The 6,663-nt window shown below is 37.4% G+C and overlaps 1 protein-coding gene across 1 annotated transcript in view; it reads left to right on the top strand.

The window, feature by feature from the left end:
• The window catches only part of LOC107082695 (5-hydroxytryptamine receptor 4-like), an 87,043-nt gene extending 81,252 nt beyond the window's left edge, over window positions 1-5,791 (top strand). The window contains exon 5 of the mRNA XM_015371484.1: window positions 5,694-5,791. The gene's annotated coding sequence lies outside the window, so the exon portion shown is untranslated. The remainder of the gene's footprint in view (window positions 1-5,693) is intronic.
• Window positions 5,792-6,663: the final 872 nt, after the last annotated feature.

A 6,663-nucleotide genomic window follows, 5' to 3' on the forward strand; every position in this document is an offset into this window, starting at 1 on the left:
TATATATATATATATATATATATATATATATATATATATATATATATATATATATATATATATATATATATATATATAATTTCTCTGACATTTTTTAGGTTAGGGACTAGAAATACATTAGCAAAGACAATTTTCTAGCCTTTTAAAATGTCACCAAAGTTTCAGTCTTTCATTTTATGACAAGAAATTATTTAACAATTTTAAACTGTATTAGTATTTAAGTACATGACAGATTATATTGTAGCAGCTTAAAGCATTATGATACTTAATCTAAACAAAGCTGTTTTTTCATATGAACAACTACCCGCTTAACTGCTGCAGGTAACCAGTATCTGGAACCAGCTTCTTGATAGTAGAGGTAATACTGGTCTTTAAAACCCAAAATATTTCATTATAATGATCAGATTAAAATCTTTTTTTTTTTATCAGTTTCACCTTAGAATGAAATAATACTCATCTGGGACTAATTATACTGTAATAGACTCTGCGTATAACTGCTTCCCACCCTACCCACATGTAGCGTCAGATGTCATAGTTTACTGCGCAGCCCATTCAGTCTTCATCAGGGGCACTCCATCAAGATGAATGTTTGCCACATTGCAGCCTGAAATATGTAGAACTGTTTAGTCTGCTTGTGATCCGGGCCTTCTGTCTCACTGTGTCTCTCCTCTGCCCTCATTAAACAAATCTGCGTCCTGTCAGTTGGCCTGTTGGCTCAGCTGTGTACAAATAAAGCCGCAGATAAACACAGTATGGATCAAGCCACATGCCCTGCTTTGGAGTTTCATTTGATCTAAGTATTAAATTAAATATGGGCTCCAAATGAGTACATGTAGTGTTTGTACATAGTGTCCTAACCAAATTATGCACTAAACTTTGCTCATGTAGACATATGATGGTACTTATGCTTTCACTGGTTTCTGCTGTAGTTTCTGGCACAAACTAGCAGATCCTTTCAGTTTGTTTGCTTTGTTTTTTTTCCTCATAAAACCAATTGTGAATTGTGTAATCTGAGACATTTTAATTACAACCAGGAATAATAAACTGTTCAGGAGCTTGTCTGTTAAATTAGATCATCTCTACATGCATGAGTGAACCATTAGTGCCCGGGACCCTATCGTCAGTCCCCCACTGTCCTTTCCTTGAGCTACATTTGATCGATATAATACTTGTCACAGACCTCAGAAATCCCTTAAGAGCATCAGTTTTGGAGATGTAAAATTCCCTCTGTGGGCTTTGTAAAAGTCATTTAAATCATTATAGTGCGTTTCCCTCTTTCCACACATTATCGACAAACTGTTACCTTGCTAATATAACATGCTCACTAATTAGGACCAAGAGCTAGTTGTCATTTGGTGAAGATGGGTGGGAAAGAAGTGCCTATTATCTTTGCTGCTGAAACACCTGCATTTCCCCACTGTGACAAAGTAACGGATGTTTCTAGGGAACACACAGAGGGAGCTGTTCTACTTAAAACAGATCTATAAAAGTTAGCAAAATTGAAATTGACGATCTGTTATGAGACTCATTAACAAGACCCAGGTCCCCTAGTGTCACTTTTCCAGATGAACAGATCAGCACCTGTATTTGTATATTTAATCTCAATATGTGCTGTTTTTGTTTTTTAATAACTACCATAATGCTCTTCATATATTACTTGCAATTTATTTATTCTAAATTTCTAATTACTCATATATATTGACTGTATGTCAGCTTGTCTGTGTGTAGGAACCTCATTATCAAACCTCTTATGTGTAAACACACACTGCTCGGCAATAAACCCCTTTCTGATTTCGATTCTGCACAGGCCCGAAACTAACACGTGAGTGTTAATTAAAATGCACAGAAAACAAAACTAAGAAACCCAAAAGACAGGAGTGAACATATATGGCACGACAAAGGCTATGTTCACATTGTAGGAAATGTGAAGCAGATCAAATTCGTTTTGTCCATGTGCAATTTATTTCATGTCAGTGAGAAAGACCAAATTCTGATTTCTTTTACGTTTAAAAATGTACAATTATTCAGATTCCATAAGTGCTACTAAATTGGATACTTATCGAATAGTTTTTAAAGCATCTGCAATCAGAACTATCATGACACCTTTCATCCGACTCATCATTATCATCCAGGCTCTGAGTTCTCACTTATACAGACTCCTTTCCAGCAAAGCAATCACTGCTAGAAATAAAGAATAATTGATTTGCTCTGCTTTTTTCGTACTTTTCTTAATCTCTATTGCAATTTTTTCAGGAGATTGTTTACCGACTTAAAATATCTCAGAGATGCCGACGTCTTTCATTACTTCCGTAAACAGTGTGCTGCTGTGACGTCCACACTGTTCTTCTGCCTATGTGGGTCGCTTTGTGGCTATGAAAAATTTGATTTCAGCAAGAAATTTGAATTAAGCATCAATACCTGCACTGTGAATATAACCTTAAACAATAATAGCATTCATCCAGGGAGGGATCAGTAGGTAAACACAAAAAAAAACAACACAGACCATGGCATGGTTAGCCCAACTAATACAAGTGAATTTAAAGGTATAGTGGAGGATTTTTTGCGAATTTTTGAAAAGACCCACCCGCTCCACTTAAAAAAAAATGCACATGCACAACCCTGTACCCAGTCCCGAGAGGGATAGCCTATTAAACACATGCGAGAGCATGCACAAGTCCATTTCTCCTTGTGCAAGGTTTGCAATGTTTTCCACTATATCAGACCCACCACCAGTAAGTGAAAATAGGGATGAGCACGTAGGACGGCCTTACATAAACATATCACCAGAATGATTGACAATTATTTTAATGATCCACCCGGAAAAAGAACATCCTCCACTATACCTTAAATGAAGATGATTTCTTACAGCTCATTTTTATAATGCGTACTTATCTTTTTGGTGCTTTTGGCCTGAACTATTTCTTTAGCATGTAGCCATGATCTTGACAGTGTAATGATCTTGACTCATTAGATGTTCCCCGTTTTTCATCAAACTCCCCAAACAATTGTTCTTTCCCTTTCAGTATCTCTGTTAACCAGCACCTTCCCCTATTGTTCCCCTCAAGCAGCTTCTTAACTTTATCTGAAACCTCTAAAGGTTTAATGGGTCTAGAGTTGTACCTAGAGGACTAAATTTCATCCAGAATTTACTGTCAGCTGTGCTTTTTTTCCCCATTTCACTGGCTTTAACAGAACTTTACAGATCACTGCATCATTTATTGGACCACTTGAGCTCCCTGCAGTGTTGTTAACAACATTGCACTACACATTAAACACAGTGAAGACAATGGTTATTTGACTAATAAAACAAATTATCCTTTTATAGCAATAGTCCCACAATGCAACCACATTTCGCATTGTGAGACTGAAGGCAGCCAGGTGACATGCATCCCAACTAAAGCTTAGCTGAAGTTTTTCAGAAATTTGCTGGCAGGCAAACTGGTTGTGACCCCAGGGTTTCTTGATGAGTGTGGTTACATTCAGAGCACAACAGTGAAGCCATTTAAAGGTTTAATGCTGCAATGTGGGAGCAATTTTGTGTTCTGCTTCGGTGAGAATCTGAAGCCTGTTTCTTCCAGCAAAGCTCTAAATGTTGGTGGCTTTCTGAATGGTGTATTTCACGGCCAGTTTGGCAGCAGGAAGTGTCTTTGGTCAGGGTGTTTGTCTAAACAGCTCATAATGGATTTAGCCCGAGGCTAGCTCTTTGTGAAACACACACACACACACATAAAGAGAACATCTAGTTCCCTATTTCCACCATTGATGTTGTATATATAAGCTAACATATAAGCATATCTATGTAATGTAAGGCACATGTCTTATACAAATGTATAAGGGGTTTCCAGATCTGTGAGATCTTTTTGCAGATACCAAAAAACTTTTTATTATATTTTACTTTATAAGTGTTGGCCTAGTGGGTTAGAGTAGTGCTCTTGTTCTTTGAGAAAGTTGCAAGCACCCGGTTCAATCTCCACAGCATGCACTCTGGGTTCCTGAGCAACACCCTTAACCCCTGATTGCTCCCCGGGCGCCACACAATGGCAGCCCACTGCTCCCCAAGGGGATGGGTCAAAATGCAAAGAGCGAATTTCCCCCATTGTGGGACAATAAAGGGACTTGCATACATTTTACATTTTTAGATTCAGTTTTAAATTATGAGGCAGTAGACTTGTTTTATGGAGTAGGATTGTTCTGACAAATTAAAAGGGCTTCTTTCAGTGAAAAGCAAGACCTACAACTTATGTTGTTCCTTTTTCTCATTGTTGTAGCCATAATGGCCTTTTTTGCTAAGTTAAAATAAAATAAATGGAAAGAAAGGAAAACAGCAGCACATATCTCCCTGTGATGGTGGCTCAGAGGATCTAAGCCTCTATATTTAAGTCGTGTACTCTACCACTGTGCCACACCTTATATGACTTTTATTTTTTTGGACCACAATTTTCTTAAGCCTTAAAGAATACCGATGTAAGATCTGTTTATGCTAAATCACAGTCTAGATTAGGCAAGACTTTTTAACTGTCCTATTAGACATTTCCTCATTTGAGCTTCCACAGTTGAAATTCATATCCTGGAACACTGGTGAGAACTCAAACTCTCTGGCCCTCTCATGTACTGACTTTGCAGAAGAATTTTCTTACTGCTGTAGTTATGCTCTTAAAGATGTGCTTCTGCACTATTTATTACCAAAATATATACACTTGTTTACTCTAGTTATACACTTTTTAAGATCATGCTGCTTAAGCAATAATCTTCTGTGTCTGATTGCACTTGAGGAGCCTGTCAGTGAGTGTCTGCTTGAGAACTTTACTGCACATCAGAGGAATTTCTTAACACACCAGCTTTAAAAATCCTCCTAAAACCTATATACTTATAAACCTATATATATATATATATATATATATATATATATATATATATATATGCATACTGCTTACAGTATAAGACTAAGTACAATAGAACAAAATATAGTATAATAAGACAGAATAAAAAATAAAATAAGGATAAGAATTAAATAAGCTAAAGATCACATATATAATTGACAGTATTTACAACTGAAAATGCTGCTCAGTACCAAATTATAATTACTGCACATGACCGTGTTATTGTGCATAGTGAAGCAAACAAACTGAAATAAACAGAAATTTAACATTTTTTGTAATGCACTTAAAGTTTTTTCCACTATCTTGTCTTGCCATTTCATATCTGTGATCACCTCCAAAGGTGAAATGGAGCAGTAAAATGGGTTGGTCAACTTCAACCCTTCATTCAATGTGGACCCTTTAATGGGAGATCAGCAAGCGTGTGAGCATGTGTAGATCACAGGCTGAAAGGATGATCTGAAGTTCTGTCTAGACATAATATAACCTAACAAAGCGTGAATTCTATGATGTATTTTTAGCCAAATGTCAAAGATACAGTAACACAGTAAGACAGGCAAAGAATAAAAAAGCACAGAACACTGTTACATGGTGAAACTCCATACAGACATTTCTATCTTTCAATGCCCTCTACATGTACTCTGCTCTTTTAAATAATTTAAAATGCATTCTTTCTCTATTGAACATTGAAGAAATGTCCCATAAAAATATGGAAAATGTAACAGGACTATTTTTTTTTTTTTTAAAGACCTATATTTGTCGTTTTTAACCTATTTTGTGATTTTTCTTTGTCCCTGCCTCTGTGTCTTCTTTCAGGTATTCTGTTCTTCACAATGGAAATCACAAAGAGCAGAAGAAAAAGTCTCTGCACGCAAACATTGGCTCCCGCGAGTCCTGCTTGTGACCATCGCAACCTCACAGTCACAACTCCAATGGCTTCGGCTCTCTCAGTGTCACCGCAGTGCTGGAGGGAACACCGCAGCCTTCGCACATCCAGAGCGGGACAGCAGACTGGGTCCAAGGATGTACTGTAGTGATCCAGAGGAAGACCAGGGCTTCACCACTGAATAGAAAGCTCAGTCAAAACTCAACCTGCTGGTTAATGTGTTAGTTTACTCATCTACAGGACCGCAGAGACTGAGCTGGCCCAAACCAACTCTGCGTTCATCTTGTATCGTGTACAAGCAGCAACTGTGGTGTAGTGTGTGGGAGAATCGCTCAGCTGATGTGATAATTAACAGTGCTGGGGAGTCGTAAAAGTGAAGTACATTGCCAAAGTGATTTTCATACATATACAGTGGACTTGTATCTGATCATTATATGATGCTCTCCGTTGTTTTATAGTAACAAATAATCTGAAAGATCAACTTTAGATTTGAAGAGGTTGGTCCTTTATATATGACCTTCTAGGTTGGGTGAAATGAGCTTCAGAAGCAAGAAGAAATAAGCTCAGACCATTTTTTGTTGTTGTTTTTGCTAAACATCACTTAGACATTACATGTGTTAGACTTACCTGAAAAGAAACTGTTTTTCTCTGAGGTCAAAGCTCTCCAGCTTTGCTTAATCCTCAAGATAAAAGGAAAGCACAGCTTCCTAGACTAAATTAAATCCTTGACCTGAACTGTCCAAGTGCATTATCTTAAGGCTGCTTGCTCCCACTCGCGCGTTCATCACTTCCTACACTCCATCTGAATGTTTTAGGTTTCACTGCAATAAGTGAAGAGGACCACAGCCCATGAAAGCTGCTCATGAATGATTCAACAAATTTTCGAATGATGTCCGAGCA

This window comes from Cyprinodon variegatus, unplaced genomic scaffold (genome assembly GCF_000732505.1).
Source record: "Cyprinodon variegatus isolate N-32 unplaced genomic scaffold, C_variegatus-1.0 Scaffold59, whole genome shotgun sequence".
NCBI classification, from domain to species: domain Eukaryota; kingdom Metazoa; phylum Chordata; class Actinopteri; order Cyprinodontiformes; family Cyprinodontidae; genus Cyprinodon; species Cyprinodon variegatus.